Source organism: Apis dorsata, unplaced genomic scaffold, assembly GCF_000469605.1.
Source record: "Apis dorsata unplaced genomic scaffold, Apis dorsata 1.3 scaffold_194, whole genome shotgun sequence".
Lineage (NCBI taxonomy): Eukaryota > Metazoa > Arthropoda > Insecta > Hymenoptera > Apidae > Apis > Apis dorsata.
In genome coordinates, this window is record NW_006263478.1 from 1,785,970 (window position 1) to 1,808,930 (window position 22,961).

Sequence of the window (22,961 nt, forward strand, 5' to 3'; positions counted from 1 at the left end):
AGAGAGAGAGAGAGAAGGGGGCAAGAAGGAGGGAGGAGAGAGGGGGAAAAAAGGGTAGAGAGGAAAAAAAAAAGAAGAAGCGGGTGGAAGAGAAGAGGATGGTGAGGGCGAGGGGGAGGGAGAGGGAGGGATGGAAAATCGAGGCGGGTAGGGTGAGATGGGTAGAGGGTTGGTGGAGTGAAGGGGGTGAAGGAGGATGGCAGATAAAAGGGTAGGAAGAGAAACCGATCGTCGGTAGAGGGTTGAGTTTGGTTTGGTGGTGGCAGTGGCGGTGAGGAGAATAGTGTGGCCGGACTGTAGGAGAGAGGGGTGGTATTATATTTGCGCAGGGCCGCCCGATAGGGCGCAGTATCGTCGCGACCGCCGTCGCGTGCACGTCGATTTTCTGTGCGTTTACGTATATACCAGACCGCGAGTGCGTCTGCACCGAGAATATCGTTTTCCCTCCTTGTCGGTCGTATATACTTTGACCGGCCTCCTCTCGTATACTCCTTTTCTTCTCTCTTTCTCTCTATCTATCCTTCTCGCGTTCTATCTCCACTTCCTCTATATTCGCTCCTCTCTTTCTATACCTTGTTCTCTATTCTTCTCCTTTCTTCTCTCTCTCTCTTTCTCTTCTCTCTTTTTCTTCCCTTTTTCTCTGCCTTTCTTTCTCTGTCTCTCTCTCTCTTTCTTTCTCTCTTTCTCTCTCTTCCTCTCAGATTATTGGCTCTCGCTCAGTTTCTCCATTCCATGCGTATCCCTCCGTGTTACTCTCCTCGATGTTTCGCGCGTGATCGTGCCCACTGCTCCACTACAGTTCGCGTTCCGCGAGACACATATGATCCGATCGAACTATAAACAACAACAGAGATCGCGAAAGTCGAGAGCGAATCCTCGAGCAGGAGTCGTTAAGTGTTCTTGGCCCAAGAGTGAGTAGAAACAAAGCAAAAAAGAAAAAAAGAAAAAGAAAGAAAAAAAGAAAAAAAAAGAGTGTTGTTCACGTGATCATTGGTGTGTTCGTTTATGTTTTCTTGCACACATTGTCTCCGAATACAAAATAAAAGAAAGGATCTTCTTCTTGGTTTACTTCAACCTAACCTCCCCGATTATATCTCACCCCCATTGCACGGCCCCCACAATCCAAGTGACTTTTCGACGTTCACGCAACGCGCGGCCTGCCTCGCGTTAATTCGACGGATACACCGAGAGGTTGGGCTTCTCGGTGCACGAATAATTGCCGGTAATTGCCGCCGGATTGTTTTCTGGGGGGAGAAAGGGGTGGTGGAATCTCACCTCGAGCGATGGAATAACGAGAAGCAACGGAATGAATGCGCTCGTTTTCGCTCCCAAACCCGTGATAATAGAGGGTGAATCATCGTCCAAGCAAATGCTAGGACCTTTGCCGAACAACCGATCTTAGCTGGCTGTTCTTGCGTTGCGTGAAAAGTCTTTGGAAAATAGGGACCAAATCTCGGCGACGTGGACCTCGAGATTGGAACGATATCAGGTGGGTATATGTCGTTGTAAACTCGTTCCTTACTACCTATGTCTTTTTTTTCTTTTTTCAATCTTTGATCGTTTGTCCGAAAGGATCCTTCTCCTGTTCCTTTCTTTTATCAATCTACAAATTTGTTTTCGATTTTATTGGCGATGCTCTTATAAATATCTCTATCTTTTTGAAATTTATATGTTGTAAATAACGATAGAAGAAATTGGAAATATTTCTTCATAAATCGTTAATTTTTATTGCGTTTGAAAGCAAACAAATTTGATAAAGATATTTTTTTTTTTTTGGAGATTATATAATATTTTTAAGATTTTTCACATATAAATAACGAAATATATATATTTAGAATAGGAATGTTTATTGTTTCTCGCTATAATATTTTTTCTCACAACGTTTAACTTTATCGTATTTTTTGTATTTTAATTAAGATCAGATATGCAAATGAAGCTAATTTAGAGTGGAATTAAAGTTTTTATTGCTTCACTGTAGGTGTAAAGGGAATTGATTATCCCTCGAGTTAGTTTTTTCTATTTTTATTTGTTCGAATTGCGACGAATTTCTTAATATAAAAATTTCTTTTATCGTTGATCTATCGTGGAACCCTTGAAAATTTCTACGTTTTATTTAAAATTAGTATAAATTTTTCGATTCGAGATATAATATATCCAAATCAACTTTTAATTTTATCGATATTTCTGTAGTCAATATTAAAAGTCACTATTATGCCACTATTATTTCGTAAATGAAGTGATGAAAAGAAGCAATTAAATTAACAATTTCTATTCATTATTAACGATAAATTTTTCATTTATATTCGTTCAGAATTACATAATATACGAACTATTTATTCATATACCATTTCCATTAAACCTGTACGTTATATTTTTGCAATTAATACTCAAAATTGCTGAGCTCGAATAAAGTTGTTACTCTACTCTTCGTAATACGTAACATTTAATTTATTACATGTAACTACATGTACAGATATTATATAAAGTTTGTAATTACCTCGTAAGCAGCTTTATCAATACGAATAAAATACGTATTTTCCAAAGAATTAAAATTTCAATGTATTTTAATTCTTATGTCATTACCTAAATACCCTTTTATTAATATCAAAATTAAAAATTTTTTTCGAAAAATTTTCAAATTCAATCGTTGTTATTATTTCTTTTTTCTCTTCGTATCTACGATTTATATTCTAAGAATTTTATTATTGAAATCATAAATTTAATAATTTTTAAAAAAAAAACTTTGTCCTAACTTTCTCTCATTGTTCATAATAGTGCATAAAAGTGAATATATCGAAAAGCAATATTTTTTTCTATTTATTTCGTGGAACAAAGAGATTTAGAAGAAGATTTCGCTCTAATTGTCTAGAAATAAGATGATGAAGTCGTGGGGTACGATGAACAGTGTATAAGTCTACAAGAGAGAAATTCGATTTTCGCGGTAACGTGATACTATTGTATGCGAACTATCTCATTGTCCAAGTTCGATTCAAGTCCGCCCTCGAGTATTGTCCAATTCTATATACGAGGATATAACATCTTGAAAGTCAATAGAGTCGAAGACATTTTTGCCGCGATATTTAAATCGATGATATTAACCGAGTAGCGGTGGAATATTAATGAACTCTTTAAGCAAAAATATTACTTTTATCGTATTTTTTTCTCTGAATTCCTAAATTTCTCACGAAGACATTGTAAATATTTTTAGTATCTTCCTCGAATACGAATACGCATTAGAGGAACAATAAACAGAATAGAGTTCGATAGAGAATTGGGTTAGACTTTATCGAAATAAACTTTCGTTCATATAATTTATTTCGCGAATAAGATTTATTTTATAATAAGATTTTTATAAGAAAATAATTTTATCTTTAAATAAATTTATTTGCTATTTTATTCGAAACAATTATTTGTCTTTTTGTTTGTTATTTTTTTATTCGTTGCTATGCTTAAAATTTTCCATGATGTTTTATAATTAGATCGATGATATATATATATTACATTATATCCACATGATTATTATATTATATCGATAACAGGCATACAATACATGCCACGTAACCGTTATATGGTTATGGAATATTATCCATAGTAAATTCATGTTCGATCGTTAATAATAATAATATACACCAATAATATGGCCACAAAATCTTTTTGTTAATAAATTTTATTAACAAATTGATAAATTATCAGGATATAAATTCCATTCAAATAAATAATTTTAACTAATAATATTGTAAATTAAATAAATAATTAAATAAAGCGACACACGATTGATTTATTTCCTTTTTCGTGCAATTTCTTTGAAATTTTACACATTTTCGAAAATCGTACGAGCATTCTGTAATATTGATTTCAATTTTCTTAGGCTCTCGTGAAAAGTAGGTGTCGAATGGTATAAGGAAAGAGAAAAAGAAGGAGGTAATAGAAAGAAGCCTTTGTTTTCGTATATTCAGGATGCCGTCAAATTCGCGTATTTCACTCGATATCTTTGATCCTGGCTTTCAATCTTTAATCGCGTGTTATATCTACCTTGCACAGAAAATATGTATACATAGGGGAAGTTATTCTTTATCGAAACAGAAATGAAGAAAAAAAGTGCACCAATTCTTTTCTTCTTCTTTTTGAGATAGAATTTTTCATGGAAAAAAGCAAAAGCTTGTTAATTTCTTTCTCTCTTTAATTTCAATTTTTTTTCCAATCTATTATTGCGAAAAACATGTATTTCGTATTTTTCATAAATATTTATACAAATGAACATTAGAGAAAAAGTTTAAACGATATTTTATCTCATTTATTAAATACTCTTTTAAACTCTCTAACTCTTCTTGCTATCAGTATTTATCGTCCGATAAGGTTTGTAATTCACGTGAGTTGGAAGATAACAGAGGAAATATATATTCGCAAAGTATTTTAATTATAAGAATGAATTTACAGTGACTCTATAAAGGAATTAAAAAGAAAATCACAATTAAGAGATCAAGATTATCCGCCTATTTTATCGCATTAATGATTAACACGTTTCGACGTTTAAAATGCATTAACACGCGAACGAACTTTTGACAATTTTTGGTTCCCTTTTTAAAATTTGCATAAAGTGGAAATCTTAAGCTGATTTAGCTTTCTAACCTGTTTTTTTTTTCTCCTTTTCTTTTTTCGTTAGAACAAATTAAATCAAACAATATAATCTACATAAAATTTTAAACGATACAAATTATTTTTGTTTGGGAATTAAAAAGATTATTTTCATTATCTTTTAATGAATTGTGAATAGAATAAATTGATACATTATTAAATATGATTCCTTGATTTGTATGTCAATTCTATCAAAATTTTATGTGCAATGTTAAACAATTAATTTTCATACATAGCTTTTCTATTAAATAGTGGATAGATACACTTTAAGTATTTCTTTCTTATGACCACTTATGAAAAATTTCAACCAACTTTTTGTCACAATGATATATCTTTTTCCACAAAGGCGGTGATTTTAATTTTATGACACGTGGCAATTCACTTTTTTAATTAAAACTAAAGCTTTTCTTCTGACCTTATTTTCATACCATTGTATCCAGGCACGCATGTGAACTAGTTTGTAATTTCGTTAATAACACTTCCCTAAGGAAGAAATTATGGACTAGGGACACGCAATACTTTTACCAAGAAAAGCATTTGAAATAGAGGTTTTAGTGAATTAAAACGTTTTCAGGAAACGCTCGCGGTGTTTTAATTTCTCTGCTTTATGACAATTTCGATTTAAACGAAAAATATAATTCTTATAATACGTATATTAATGCATTTATCTTGGACAATGTATATCAAATAATAAGAAAAGTTTTATAGATATCTCATTCCGTACATATCTATAGTTAAAGTTACGCATGCATGTATGTATCTTGTATAATTAAAAATGTATGGAATGATATAAAAATTTCTGAGCATAAGGATATAAAGTTTCTGAGTAATAGTTTAAGAAGAGAAATTTCTATTAAACTAAAATGATAACGTTATGCTATAAATAAATAAATATTTAGAGGTCTTCGTTGTATCATTTCTATACGTTTCCATTTATCATTCCATTACATACCAATTTCAACAACGCGTCAAAATCCTTTCTTTTAATCCTCACCAATGTTCATACACGCCCATTTCGTTCAATATTTCACTCGTATAAAATGATATATCGTGATTCGATACATTAATTAAAACATGAATATTTAAATGGCCGGAAGTACTTTGGCCATTATTTTTATATTCGATTAATAAAATCCAATATATCGATTAATAAATCGTTAGATTGGATAAATCAAGGGATTAACGCTGTCGCATTGTGATTATTTTTTTTTTCCACTCGTTAAATTGTTGCCATTAAAATAACAAATAAATCGAGCCATAAATTTTCCGTCATATTCATTTTGTATTTCAAATTCTTTGCTATCGTTCGTAATTTTTTACTTTTTATGGAATTCTTTGAAATTTATTCGAATTCACTGCTATTTTACGAATAACGAGTAACGAGCTTGTTATTGTATTGCTTTAAGGAGAATGAAATAGTTGAATATTAAGCTCTTTTTTAAATTAGCGAAAATTAATATTGTCAGACTCTGTATGTGTCCATCCTACATGATCTACGGAAGGAAAGGAATTTTTATTCCGTTTTTAGCTCGTTTGAATTAGCTTCTGTTTGTTTTGTATGGCAGAGATATTGCTTGCTTTTGCATATTGATGACGGTATGGCAAGTGTAAATAATATTTAGGTATATTTGAAAAAAAATGGAAAATGAATAATGGAATTACATTATTCGTAAAAAATATTAACATTAAATATATTAAAGTAAGCAAATTGTTTTAGTAGATATAGAGGCATAATTAATTAATTAATTAAAAGAAAAGTCTGCGTTTTATTAAATAAATAATAAGAAAACTAAAATCAATAATAATCCAATTTTTATTTTAATATTTTTTTTTCATTTATTAATTATTTTCTACGGCAATTGCAATAATGATTTATCTTTTATATGTATAAATTTATTAATTTTACACATATAAATATTTCAAATAAATGAAACACAATTAATCTATGAATCTTAAAATAATAACCTTATATAATATTCACGTGATTTTAATAAGACAACAAAATTGTTTTTGAAAGTGCAATGTAATACGTATACAACATATGAAAAACAGACGGTTATATACGTATGACTATAATACATGCACATAGAAACATATTATTCTTCTTATTTTTTTCCACCAAAACATCTCGTTGCCCATTTTTCTGGTGGGACCAGGCATTCAATGTTGGAATAACTCAATCAGAAAACCAAAACGAGTTATCACGGTTAACCCCTACGCATCTGTGGACGTGATATTTCGCGATGCAATTTCGTTCGTGCGACATTTTGAACGAAATATTTCGCGTGTCTGTTTTCCAATATTTATTTCAATATTTATTTCGTGTAAAAGAAATATATTATATTTTATAGAACTATAATGTTATTTTATGTAAAAAAGATATATTGTATTTTATAGAAATACAATGTTATTTTGTGCAAGAGAGATATTATAGTATATTTCGTGTAAAAGAAAAAAAAGAAAAATATTTGTTTTTAAGAATGTATTTTTTGAAAAATACATAACATTTTTGAAAGCATTTCTAGTCTTATCTTTTTTAAATTTTTGTTAGATGGTATTATGTTATATTACATTAAATGTATCAATATATTAATCTCAAATGTTTACAACAATATAATATTTATAACAATTTTAAAAATTATTAGGAAAATGCTAACAAAAATGTTCGAACTTTTCTTATATTATATATATTACCTCGTTCATAGAAGAGAAAGGATTAATAAGATTTCTTTATCAATTCAAAATCGGATTTATCCATGATGAGAAGATCATTTCATTAAAGCAATGCATACGTCATCTCCTTTCCGCTTGATTTGACCAATTTTTTTAGTAATCTTCAGATAAATTCAGGATGTTTTAGTTGATGAAACATACACGAGTAGTATTACAAAATAGTTCTTTGAAATCTTTAATTTTCATAATGCCATATGAAATTATAAAATAATAAGAGAAAGCAAAAGCAATAAATAAATTAGATAAACATCTTGATTTATATGAGATGAAAACTTGTCGTTTCTGAAATAACATTGGAAAATTTTTAAAATGCACATGCTAAAAGAAAAGTTTAGCTATTTTTCATTATCAATATCCTTTTTTTTAAAAATTATTTGTTAATTGAAAAAAATAAAAATTTATTTTAAAACAAAGATTATTCAAATAAAGCAAATAAAAATTACTCACAGATCTTTATAATTTGATATGTGTATCTTTTTATTAAACACAAATTTTCTGGAATAAATTCGTCGAGAGACATTTATTAATCTCTTTATGGTAACTATGCTTATAATTGCATTACAATGCAATTGTTTAACCTTTACCTTTATGGTATAACGATGTATTATGGTATTACCTATTGTACAACATTAATGACAGCCACTTCGTTGGGGAGCAACAAGTAGTTGTAAAATATATCGATGGCGTGACCTAGACAATAAAGAGCTGTTATTATTCCTGGTTCAATGAAACATTTTATATATTACGATATTAAAATTTTGTTTCTTTAAAAAATTAGAATCAAAAATTCGATTAATTTCTTTTTAAGTTACGTTATATATTGCCGTTATTAGATTTTAAAATTCATTTATAAAGAAAAGTTTTACCTTGCATTTCATTTCAATTAAAATCAATAACGTATTTCATTACATGACCCGTTTGATATGTAAAAAAAATATTACAAAAAAAATATTTTTAATGAAATTTAATGAATGCAGAATGCTTTATTTACATTTTACATCTTGCATTCTTGCATTGATTAAAATCAATATCGCAATAATTGTTGTATATTGTGTCTAGAATTCGGAGAAAAAAATATCTACATGGAATAATTTATTTTCTATTAGTTTTAACGGAATTTAGTATATAGAAAATATGTTATTTATTAATTTTAAAAAAATTGAAAATTTTCGTTGCTCGAGTTCTATTTCAAAATCGTTTATTACACGTGAATGTCATTTAAAAAAGTTCAATTTATTTAAATTTTTTTGTTTTCACTGTTAACTGTTTTGTATTTATATTGAAAGAATTTTCATGAGAGATTTTATCTTTAAAATATCTTTACTTTTATGAAATTTATTTTAGAAATCAACATTTTTTCGTCCGAATTTTTTAAATAAAATTTGAAATTAACAAATAATATACAATCCATTTATTCAATAAATATTTTATTATTCATCATTTTGATAAGATATTCTTTCTTTTAAATCACTATAATTTTTAAATTAATCGATTTTATATAAGAAAATGCTCTTGCTGTTTATTTTAAAATTTTGTTTCACCATAATTTAAATGTTTAAACAAAATCACAATATTAATTTTAAAAAAATCACCTTTCATTAAATCACATAATTATATTTCCTGGCGAAACGTTTTATTCTCTTAATCAATTTCGAACGAACGAAAACTAAATCGTATAATTATATTTCTAGGTGAAGTTATTTTCTATTTAACCTAAATCAAAGCTATCGATCGAAACTCGATACCAGCTAAATTTACAACTTCTTTGATTCCCTCTCCGAATATTCGATCGCATAAATGTACATGACACAATGCAAACTCTAGATACAAATTATTCTGCGGCAAGCGGTCAAGAACCAATCGAATATACATTCTCGAAGCTTTTCTTATCTTCGAATTTCCTTAATTCCGGCCAAGCTACACAAACTCAGAAAAGATCTCTTTATTATACAACATTGAAATTCTCGAGAAGACGGTGATGACCGATCGAAACCAGGTTGTTCATCGCGAACAGTATAATTCCTCGCTTTTAACGATCTATTAAAACAAAGTTGCGATTACTTGAAAGTTGAAAGTTTAGCACAACTGACGAATAAGGAAAGGAAGGGGAATGATGAAGTTGGCCGATTTAATTTTCTAAATATTCATGGTGGCGCCGCACCGTGTTCCTCTGGCAAACGACGAAGACTGCTGTCGTGACACCATAAATATTCTATGTCGCGCCGTCCTAACCTGAAACGAGAGACGAATACGGGATATCTCAGATGGCAACTTCGCACCTAGCAAACACACATGGTCGTGTGTAACGAAATATTAAGTTATGCAATTATCCATGTAAATTCTTTTCTTTTTTGATGGGCAAATGACGTTATGAAAGGATCGTTTGGTGAAATGGAGAATGGAATAAAGAATCGATGAAATGATTATATAGGTTAGTGATCTTGATTTTGTTTGTTTCGTGAATAAATTAATTATATAATTCTACGACTGCAAATAATATATTTATTTGTTCGTTTGTAGAATAAATTACTTTATTTTAAGGAAAAATAAGAATCCATATAGTGAAAAAAAAATAAACATTTTGAAATTTTTCTTTTATTGTTAGCAATAAATAGATACAATATTACGAATATATTATAATATCACGAAATGTAACAAAATTAAATTGAATATAAATTTTCAAAATAGAATTAATAACTTATCTTAATAAATTTCTTATCAATAATTTCTTATCTATATAAGAATTATAATAATTCTAAAATGCATATAATAATTACTTTGAAATATTATATTCTATTAGTATTGAAAGTATTAATGTTTCAAGGCAGATCAATTAAATATATAAATATCTTTCTAAATCAAGTTATGTTATTCATGATAAATGTAATTTTTTGTAACTCATGTGTTTGTTCGAGTTTCTCATACACGTTTTTAAAATTAATATCGATTTAAATATCATATGAAACTAGTCTATAGGGAAATCAAAATTATATTATCCCAGTGCATCATAAATATTCTAATTTGACTCGTTATGCATTCGAATGATGGGCAAGTGTGCGAATATTATTATTCATATTGCAAGAGAGCGAAAGATAGAACGGAAGATGGTAGAAAGCAAAGATTATCAATGATTCACCGATTCAAAATCTTTCTGCGAAATTTCAAAAATTTCGATAATAATGCTATTCTATAAATAACATATGTATAATAGAATAACAGCTTGAGGTCGTATATACATGATACAGTTACGAGGATATATAAGGAAAATCATTACAAAATAAATGTCAAAGTAAATTAAAAGGTTCGTATCAAATATATTCGTATCAATATAGCTGAGATTGAAGAATTCATTTTTGTTATCAATTTTTCAAAATGAATTCTTTTCATATACATAATTGTTTTTTATTTTTTAAATTAGTTTTTTTTATTTTTTGACTTGATCTATGAATTATGCTTGCTTTCCTATATCTCTAAGTTCACAATCATACAAGTGAGAGAAATGATAGAAAAGCGGAAATTTGTACGCAATGTAATGAAGTTCAAAGGTGAAAATTTCAAATTCCATCGTTTTTTATTCTGTTTCTTTTTAGCGAACATGTGTCACGTAATGTATTCCGTACTATCATCCTGGAAATTCGCAAATGAAGGAAAATATAATTCTATTGAACTTGGGAACTGAATTGAAACGTAAGGGATAGATCAAAATAGAAATCTAAAAAAAAAAGTTAATATTTTGATGTTTTACTTCTTACTATTTCTCTGCGTGGTTTATCGATTTTGGATACATGATTCTTTCATTCTAAATGGAAAATCTTGTAACCAAAGAATTTGAAACTCAAGTTTCCGAAGATATCGATATTTCTTTCTTTCTGAAATTTTTCGAGGAAATATAATTTTAGAACGAAGTTCCAACAAAAAGGATCAAAATATATCTAGAATTATCAAAAAAAATAAATAAATTAAGAATTTTGAGAAGTTGAAAAATCTTTAAATTGAAATTTAAAAATTAACATTCATATAACGAAAATATTTTTTGAAAATTTAGTAGATGTAAGATTTTTCAATTTCTTTAATCTCAAAATTCTTTGAAAATCTTAGAATATTTTCTTTAAAATTTATAATACACATAATTTAAAATGAAAATAAAAGAAAAATGTTTAATACTTTTTAAAAATAATAAAATTGTATATTCTATTTAGAAATTTAACATTTTTAAACATTTTTAATGTTTCAATCATCAATTTCTAAAATTAAAAACAAAAATCATATAAGATTTTAGATTAAATAACTAAAAGTAACATCATCATCAATATGATAGTTATCAAAATCATCACTTTTAAAAGTCAAATATCAAATTGATCTTCGAAAATATCTAAACAAAGTTGTGCCGAGCAAAAACAAAGTTTACATGTGAATTAACAAACTTTAACAAAGTACAGAGGTAGAGATATTTACATCGCGAGTAATCAGTTTCCATGGTCGACGTCTGACCAGCGATCAGGAAATGGATCGATCCGATATCTGACGTTCTTTAGGATCTAATCTTCTTCGCAGATTCGCAGAACACATTTTCTCGTTGAAAAATCAAATATATGTCTTATTTTATCGTTGATGCATCGATCATAGCAACTCATGTAAACGTGCATGAATTATGCATTTCAGGCAAAATCGCATTTCATGATCGTCTAATAAGATATATTTTATGTATAGATATTTAATTTCAGTAGATAGAAAGATTTATTTATATTCATATTAGAGAATTGGAAGAAAAATGAAACAAAATATTAATTAGATTTATATAATTAAACAATAATAATAATTATAATTTTAAAGCTTAAAAAATATTCATATGTATTTATTAAAAGTCGTAAAGATGTAATCTAATGAAATTTATCTTCTATAATCTACATGGGAAAATTCCAATCAAAGTGTATAAAAATTTTAATCATTTCCTAAGAGTTATTACATCTAGTAAATTATATATCAATTCAATCAAGTTTTTATTATTAATAATCAATTAAGAAAATGGAATTAACTCCTCCATACACATGTCAGTATTATTTTTAATACTATTAGTTTATGTAAAAAAATGTTCGCATATTTTTAATTTATCAGTATTAAAAATATATTTTTCCATATTTTTCATATATAGATAAATTAAAATGAATCAATTTATCATTAATTTAATTTTGATGTTCATTGAAAAAAATTCTTTCTTTTAAAAATCACAATTGGTAGTTTAATTTAAAATTTACAATAATAATACACGCATGTAGAAATATTATATTCATATAAAATGAAATATTCTTTTTTCGTTTTAATTACTTCATATTTTTGTACTGGAATACGAAATTTTTTGTTTTTTAAAAAAATTCTTTATAAAATAAGAAAATGTACCTACACCTTTTAAACCCTTAATCTTTCAAATGCTTTCAAATCCTAAACTTCTTTTTTCTTCGATTTCTACATCAAACGTCTGTTATTTATTCAAGGTAATACTTTATGTAGGTAATACTAATGCAAAAATCAAATTGATAAATTCTTAAACTTATACATATTTGAAATAATTTTATTTTCATATTTTGTAAATTTTAATAATTTATTTTTAATATTCATAAGATGAAATTAAATTTTGAATAAAAATTCTGATTTATAATAATAATAATAATAAGTATACTCATCATTAATAAATCTTTACTCTTTGAAAATTTGATCTTAGTTAAAATGACTTTGCAACAACTGCTCAAAACATTCTTCGAGTAATTCAACGTGCACGTGTAACTTCCTCTTATAATGAAGTAGATCTTTTAAAGCTCTCCAAACGATGACAAAGTATCTCTTTGATCTTTACGGATATTGCGTATAGAGCAGTTTCATAAGTCATCACAAGTTCAAATATATATATTGTATTATTATATAATATTTTATTATTAAATTTGACATTACATTCACGTGATATATATTTCAGAAAAAAATATCAAAAAAATTTTAACACTTTTATGTAACATTTTTTGAATTACAAATGCAAAAGCATAAATAAATTTTCTACTTTGATCTCATAAATTATGTTTCACAAAAAAAAAATAAAAAGAAAAAGAAAAAGAGAAAGAAAAGGGGAAAAATCGGCTTAAGGCCATAGAAAATCGATAATGCACGGTACACACCTACATTCGAAACTCTAAAAAAGCCTAAAATGTTCCGGGTGCCGGAATATCGACGAAGATATTGCGAAAATAATGAAATGGCACATGTCCAAGAGATCTACCGAACGTCCATCGAAAGGGTAGCGAAAGACTGGCTTTCAGAATTGGCTGACAGCCAATTCTCGTTCACCTGATATGTCTATGCCGTGAACGTTTAAATAATACTGTTACACGACAAATATCGAGTTCACTATCAGACGAAAAAAACCGGAGATCATGTATCGCGTACAATCCTTTTAGGAAGAAACACGTAAACGTCAGAAAGATCTATGAGCATCGGTGGATTCACGTGTTGCGTGTCTGTTGCTTTTTTTTTCTTTTTTTTTAATTGTGAAATCCATGTCGTGGCACGCAAATATTATCAAACAAAATTAATTATTAAAAAGATAGAAGCAGTTTTAATTATACGTGTAATCGCGTGTGTAATCAAATCAATATGATAATTTGAAATATTTCGATAAAGAATTTTTTTGAGAATTCTTTCAAAATTTTAAAATTCTAAATTCTATTTAAAAACAAACATTAATAATCTTATAATCTAATAATATATTAAGGAAATTCTATTCATTTAGGAAATTTTATAATATAATTTTAAAAAAGTTAAAATTAACTTTATGCACATATATTTTACATATATAAAAACAATGAAATTTGATAAATAATCGGTATTCAAAGGATTTTCGTGATGTACGACACGCCTTCTGCAAAATTCAATTAGAGTATGTCAGCATCGATTATCTCATTAACTACTATATCTGCGTACTATTAGGTGATATGTAAACTATGTCGATATCAGTCATCGATGAACAGGAAAATGCAATCAGAACAGCCGATGCGCAAAATTATCAATTTCATGGCAATTGATTGGAATATAATTTAATCTGAAGATTCGAAAATCATTGTCGAATGTACATTTCTTGAACAATCATAACGATTTGCAACCAATATTAATCAAGTGCTGGATAGAAGCACAATAGAAAAATCGTCCTGAAACTATTTTTCTAATAAATTAGAATAGAAAAAAGGTTATACACGTGGTAGATAGAAATATGTCATCTGCAAGTAGAGTATGAAGTTTATGACAAATTTTGAATATATATATATATCTATTGTAGAAGTTATGTATGTCTACTCTGGAAAGGAAAAATTGCACGATATTTCTTTTTCACAATTCTTTCTCACAATTCTATTATTAGTTACCAATACTTAGTTCAATCGAATTTTCACCGTGTACTTATGTGGACAAAGTTTGCAACCAGAGCAAAGCTGACAAGTAACTACTTGATGGGCTAACGTGGTTCCAGGAGACCATGTTGCGAAAAGCTGGACCAACCACCAACTTGTCCTTGATGTTCCTGTTTAAGTTTCCCGTAGTTATAGCTTTTGAATAATAAACGCAGAAAATTATATAATTAGAATAATAAGTCAAAATTTCAAAGTTATTGATAATATATATTTGAAAAAATTGAGAAATATAGATTTGAGATAAGGATTTGAAAAGTTGGAAAGAATAATTTAAAAATTTTTTAAATTTTAATTTTAATTTTAAAAATTCGACTTAAAATTACTTCAGAGGATTTCTTGGATTCCTTAACGTATGTAATATTTATCGTAAAGCATTCAATTTGCATCTCAGATTATTCTTTTCTCAAAAATAAAAAATATTAGACTTATATATTTCTTAATATCTTCATCTTCAAAATCAACCAGATATAAGAATCCACGACATTATGTTCGAAGTTAATATAACTGTAACATATATTTTGTACTTAAATTTATTTTACGTTGATATCGACGATACAATCGGCAAATCGAATTATCGATAACATCTTGATAATATAATATTGATCGATAATGTCATTGATAGTAATATCACTACTCTCGGTACATTGTTTGATATATCGATGTCGATATGTTAGATGTGCGACAAATATATATATATGGACAATCGAATATTGTCGATTTAATACTGTTTCGTTGAACAATAATTTCTAATTTAAAGTTTATTGTTTTTAACAAATAAAATTGACAATAGATATTTCGACACGTGGAATGATGCAATTATTGATCTTTCTGGAATTAAGAGAAATTCCAGATTGCTAATCCATGATAAGATATATGTATATATTTAATTAATCGCTGATCACTCAATAAAACAATGATTAAAATTAAATATAATTAGAATGAATTTATTCGAAAAATTTCAATAGTAAAGAATCGAAATGGTGGAATTTCTATTACAATGTAATGCTGAATCATTCTATCTATTCTGAATAATGCAGTTCACGTTCTAATACGTAAATTTCAATCATTACGAACCTATGTCGTGTAAGCTATTCTGCACGCATACAATTCACGTACTTGGCTGACAAATTACTTGTTACAGTTTCGAGCAGAGTTTCAATTACATTGCAAAAGTTGAGTGTAGTATCCAGACCAGTTCATCGTTAATCTTCAAATCTCGACCATTACTTATTGAACTTTTGGTTCTAAAATTATCTCTCTTATTAAAATGATGTACTTGTACGTTTCTATCGAAGTTAATGATAACGTTAATTGATAACGTTATCATCGATTCATCTTTTTAAGGCTATATTAATATAATATAACAATATATTATATTCTATAAAATAAGGATTATTGAATATATCATTGCTTATAAAAAAATAAAATAAAAATATAATAAATGGGAAGAATTAGGTGACCATTACTTCATTCTGTTCACCAGATCAATTGCAATCTTGAGTTTGCAAGCTTTTAAAATAACATTCTTTGAAAACATAGAGAGAAATATATTGGTCTTCTCGAAATAATTCTGAATAGGAAATAAGCTCTTAAAACATCAATTGAAATTTTCATTCGATTATATTCAACACATTTCTTTCCACAGAGTAATAGCCCCGAATCCATATCGCTTGCATTCAATACTCTACCACTTTATGCATAAGAAGACATAAATTATACATGAGTTGTTGACACGACAAACAACTTGAAAGGAATGAATGCCTGAAATAAGTCGATAAAATATTAATTCTTACTTTATTTAACTTTAGATGCTGCTGAATGAATATTGTTTTTTCTTATTTTATTATCTTTCCTTGTTTAATTATCTTAAATAAAATAAATTTGCAATGACTTTATTTAAATTAGATTGCACATTATATATTGTATCTAGAAATTTTCGGTATTTAGAAATTTTTCTAAATCAAAATTTCAATTTTAATTTATTTTTCATTTTGTGAATTTCAGTGTTACAAGGTCTCAGTTTCTCGAGTTTCTTCTACATAATTTAAAGTTGTTTATATTGAGTTTATGTTTTTAATTAAAATATTTTTAAAGATCAGAGATTATATTATTCGATAATATGTAGTAATATTTCTATTAAACAATTTACATAACAGGATAGTATTTAAAATATTAAAATTTGTATATCGTTCAATTGAGAAATTAAATAGTCGTGATCCTTTCAAAACAAACACATCACTTTATCCTCGTACGACTTAGATTAACTTGTTTAAAATTTTAAACGAATGAAAGTACTCGAGAAGGAATGTTGAAATGGATTGCTCGACGTTTCTATGGCTCTTTTAGGGTAATCACTTTAAGGTAATCGCGATTCTGAGTATGCAGAATATTAACTGAAGAGTTATGCTAATATTTTGGAATGGTCGGTTACAGATAAACTTTTCATCAAATAAAACAATAATCTCGACTATTGGATTTTCCTTATTGTTTATTATAGAAATCGTCCTGTTTGCAATTATATTATATATATTGAGTTTGTCTCGTGATATTTTGATATAAAATATTATTTTGTTAAATTTATATTTGAAAATTGATAATAATGAATTTCAATTTTGAAACAATTCCAAATTTTTCATTATTTAAAATTTTTCAAAATTTTTATATTTTGAATCTTGAAATTCAGATAAGTCCTATAAACTTTGATAAATTGTGAAAATTTTGAAAGGTTTTCAAGTTTTGGATATATTAATACAAAGATTTTAAAGTCTTGGAAACTTGATAGATATTCACTATCCTATGATGTATGCTATACATATATATTATAATACATAAGATATTGACTAGCCATAGAACTTTTAAAACCTATCAATATTTTTAAAACTTCCAAGACTTTCCGAATCTGTAAGACCTTAGGGATCTATCAAGATTGTCAAGATTTATCAAAACTTTAAAGATTCTTAATCTTTTAAAACTCAAGATTCAAGATTTTTATATAAATACTTTTATCAAGTAGTTTTATCAAATCAAGTTTTCATTATTATTATTTTAAAAAATAAAACTAATAAATATTCAATTAAAAATTTCATAAATAAAGGATCTTATTATCTGTGTCTCTTTTCTCTAAAATTCAATTATTTGTATTTTGTATCTCAATTATTGCTAAATAATATAAATAAATTGTTTTCAACTAATATCATGTAAGATATTAGTAGAATATTTTCTTTATATTGTAATAAAAAAGAAAGTTCATTTTTAAAGAAAGTTATGGAATTATAGAATACATAAATATCTACATATAATACTATACATATACATATAATAAAACATATAATATTTATGCACTTATATATATTATATTTTTTTATGTTTTTATTTATTAATTGTATATTTATCTTATATTTTTTTTTTATTTCTGTTGCAGATAGTATGATATTTTCGTGAGACGGAAACCAAAGGTATGTAAATATGTATGTTAATATTTCTATATATATATATATATATATTAAGAAAATGAAATGTAAATTTAGTATGTAAGTTTTTTTTCAAAAATGATATATATAAGTATGAATGATCACAGAAATAAAGAAAAAAGTTCGAATTTCTTATTAATATTATAATTTTTCTAATCAAATTTCTAATCAAATTGATAAAATTGATAAATGACAAAAACACGAATTTCACTGGATCATTTTAAATTGAACAATTAAAATACTTTTTATTAGCTATAGTAACGATTCATTTTATTTGTTTGAAACATTGAACAACTTTTGTTTCCTCGTTTTCTTTCTTCTACTATGATTATTTTATGAACTCGTGAAGTTCTTGGCTAGGTTTATTTTCAAAAATTAAAGAAACGATGAAAACGAGACCTCTTAACGAATAATTGACTAGTAAATATATAATATAAATATATAATATAAGTGTTTGTATGCATATTTGATAATACTGATAAAATATAGATTATGCAGACAAAAATTTTGACTTGATTTTACTGTAGAAAACGATATACATTAAAGTTTTGGCATTTAAATTTTGAGTACAAATTCCTTTTGCAATTTATATGAGTAATTTATATTTACATAAATACGTAGAAAATATAGATATTGTTTTTGAAAAATGCTTTTCTCTCAAAAATCTAGGTATGCGTATAATAAGTTTTTAAATATTTAATATTTAAAACGAAATTTTTTTTTTTAATAATTTTATTTAGAGAATTTTGGACAAACTTTCATATATTATGTTATATTTACATAGATTTCAAAGAAACGATATAAGATTTATCGAGTCATCAATTTCAATATAAAGAAAAGAGAAAAAATTTTAAGGAAAAACTAAATTTGTTAAATAATCGTTGCTGAAATTTTATCCCGCATGCAAACGAAGAATTATTTTCATACGGCTTCGAACAAAAGCAACCAAAGTATTTGCACAAAAGTTCTCGCGCAGCAAAAATCTTTAATACTCGCAGTTTAACTCTAAAAATATTCTTACGTGAAAATTTTAAATCTTTCTTTTTCGAAATTATCGTAGATATCGTTCCTACAAAACCTATTCGTTTTTTTACCTCCGCCATTTCTTCAACCTCTGAACTTCGAAGTCTCGAGAAAGTTGAAACGATAAGAAAATCGTTTATACTTAAATTAGTTGTGGAAGTGCTAGTTTGGTTTTCAAATTGAATAGTTCTCGAAATTTTCATAGCAATCAATATTCATTCTGGAAGAACTTCAAATTCAAATTTAAATTCTAGAAAAATTTATTAACTTGTTATTGAAAACAAAATTAAATGCATATCTGATTTTGTATTAAATAGCTAAACTTTAATCAATCATTTCTCTTAATTATCCATCCTAATATATTTTTGAATTTCTTCCATTACATATAAATATCCGATTTAATATCCATTATTTAACTTCTACTTAAACATAATAATCCAAGAAACAAGCTTACTCTCTTTCTGCTGAATATTTCATGATTAAGTTTTTACCTCAATAATAGATATTTATGTTAGGAATAGATATAGATATTATATCTTATATAATAGATATTTAATGTTAGGAATCTATTCGATTAATCTTTGATAATCTACAATAGATCAATAGATTGGATAATTTTCGTATCAAATATTAATTATTATTCGCGAGGATCATTTCAACAATTGCAATTATAATGATTCAATTTTACTTTACAAATCTTTATATAATCCCTTGTACTTTCAATCGAACTTTCATTTTGATGATCTAATAATTAATTTGTTTCTCCACTGGACACGCAAACATATTTGCAATCCACATTGTCATCTTTTCATCCGATAATTCGAATATTAATACGGAGACGGACGTTTTTCTCCTTTGTTCGTTATCATGCTCATGCTTTATATCTTCATTCGTGCATTCATCGAGGACACGGATGCAAAGACCAGAAAGGGGATGCACCGTGGTCGAAGAGTGAAATCCTACAAACGTGACAGGCGTGCCGACGACAACGGTACTAATACACGTGAACAACGAGCGAGGGGTGCTAAACTTTCGACACGTCCAGCTTTTCTCATACACGAACCAGTTTCGCGATCATATATACTCTTTTTTTTTTCTTTTTTTCTTTTTTCTTTTTTTTTTTTTTTTTTTTTTTTTTTTTTTTTTTTTTTTTTTTTTTTTTTTTTTCCCTCCCCTTCCTTTCTTTTTGTCCACTCGCAACAGAGAAACAAATATAAACGCGAGCTAGATGAAAAATCGAGCTGCTCATCAATTTTCTGGCCGATCGAAAGTTATCTGTCGGATCAATCTTTGCATGGTGACGCGAAAGAAGCGATATGTACACTATTATACGACCCAATAAATTTTTATTACCACCAGCTTTCTCCGTGGTGATCATCTCGAGTGTTTTCGATGCGGATCTGATTCGATACACGAGGATTTATCCGCGAACCGTTCTGTCGAATTTCATCGATCTGTGTCACGTCACAAATTTTGTTTTCAATCGAAATAAGAAATAAGAAATTTTTTTCTTGCTTAATTATTTCTTTAAGATATTCTTCCGTTAATTTTTAAAGGCGAAGATTCTTGTATAGAATAAGGTAGTTTTTACAATAAATTTTCATCCCTTCTCGCTGCTTGATATTGTCGGTTAGAAGATGCGAACAATATATCCACTTTAATTTCCCTCTCACCATTCTACCAAGCATTCTCTGCTCATAAATCTTTTGCCACCTTCGTTCTTCCACGATCTACGTATCTAGAAAAAGAAGCTGTGTATCCGTATCAAATAAGATCTTCTTCTTCTTGTTTGTTCTGAAAAATAGTTTCATAAGTAGCGATAAATTTAAAAAAAAAAAAAGAAATAATCGTTCTTCTATCTCCATAAAAATTCCTGGATTCGTTTCAACATTCTCTTATTGCTCAAAAAATAAATTATTACTACTTTTCTTTTTCTAAATACTTTTGTTTTGCGAATTTAAGATACAAGATAAAAATCCAATTCTTCGAGATGTAATCGAAAAATTACAAATTTTCGAAAAACTCCTCTCGAATCTGACGAAGTGTAAGTGTGAGTGTAAACCGAGTACATAAAATTTCTAAATTAAAATATTTATCTATTTGGGTGAACCACATTTTTCTATCACTATTTTCAAAAAATAATTTCCAACGATAGGGATTGAAAAGAGACAAAAATCTCTGATCGAAAGACAAAGATAATTTGTTTTCCGGAATTTTCTTCTCTGTTTGCCTCTCTCTTTCAAACTTCTCCTTCTTTTCTCTATTTCTGCGGATCGCTCATTCGATATCTGCATATATGCAGATATTTGAAACGCTTGTCATGTGCAGATCTCGGATACGGAACGTGCGCCGCATTTCCCGTATCTGGAGATCATAAAAAAAAAAAAAAAAAAAAAAAAAAAAAAGAAAAAAAAAAAAAAAAAAAAAAAAGAAAAAAAAAAAAAAAAAAAAAAAAGAAAAAAAAAAAAAAAAAAAAAAAAGAAAAAAAAAAAAAAAAAAAAAAAAGAAAAAAAAAAAAAAAAAAAAAAAAGAAAAAAAAAAAAAAAAAAAAAAAAGAAAAAAAAAAAAAAAAAAAAAAAAGAAAGAAAGGAAGAAAGAAAGAAAAAAAAAATAGATGAATCTGTGATCCAACCAGTATGCACGAGTTAATATCCCTTGCACTTTGAATCGGCACGTTGCACATTATTCTCTTAAATTGGATGCCGAATAAGGAGAAGAATGAAGATTGGTTTTCATCTCGATTTGTGAAAAAAATTTCTTTTCACGCTCGAAAGCATTTCTCAATTTTTTCCCTCTTATCATCCAAATACATTCGATGAATGTATCCACTACACTAATTTTCACAATATAAAATTTCTAAAAACACGAACGTTTATATTATTTGAATAACTAATTCCGTTTTGATGCGTAATTTTTTTCAAATATAACGAAATATCGAAGTTTATATGCGAGTGAAATCATATAAAGAGATAGATCTTTGAATCTCGTCTTTTGTATCTTTTTTTTTTTATTTTCGGGGAAAAATATTTTGTTTTGTTTGTTAAAAAACATCGTGAAACATCATCGATAATATTTTACATTCGAATAATTGTATTTGGGAGAAAGCTTATATTAGTTGAATATCTGAGGCAGCTAACAAACAGCTTTGGAAAACAGAGATGGAAAATTCAACGGTTGGATCAAATTGCCCATTAAACATGAATCAAGTCTGTTAACAAACCTAAGAAGCTTTTAAAAGAGTAATGTAATTTATGGATGCTGAATGATTAACCGGAGAACCGGGACATGAATGAACGAGACCATGGTGGAAATTGCTTGGAGTAATTTTTAATATGATAATTAGTGGAAGCAATACTGACGGAAGGTTGGGATGAAGAGTATGTGTAAGCAAGTCTATGTCAGATGCAGGAAAGCGCTTAAGTGCTGCTGCTGTTGCAAGACTGAAATGAATATCTTGATGTACAAGAAGACGTTTAATTACGGAAGGGTGAAAAATTATTAATAAGAATAGAAATTTGTTGTTGCTCCTTTGTGACTCGAACGAACACACTGCGTGTCTTTGATTCTATTGGTATAATTGTTTGTTAAAAAAAAAAAAACAAAAACAAAATTAAAAATAAAATGTCGATGTAAAAATATTTTTTTTTTTTTT

At 27.4% G+C, this 22,961-nt stretch overlaps 1 protein-coding gene across 1 annotated transcript in view; it reads left to right on the forward strand.

The window, feature by feature from the left end:
* The first annotated feature begins 238 nt into the window (after positions 1-238).
* The window catches only part of LOC102679861 (1-phosphatidylinositol 4,5-bisphosphate phosphodiesterase epsilon-1-like), a 103,590-nt gene continuing 80,867 nt past the window's right edge, over positions 239-22,961 (forward strand). Inside the window, exons 1-2 of the mRNA XM_031509945.1 lie at positions 239-911; positions 18,238-18,271. The gene's annotated coding sequence lies outside the window, so the exon portion shown is untranslated. The remainder of the gene's footprint in view (positions 912-18,237; positions 18,272-22,961) is intronic.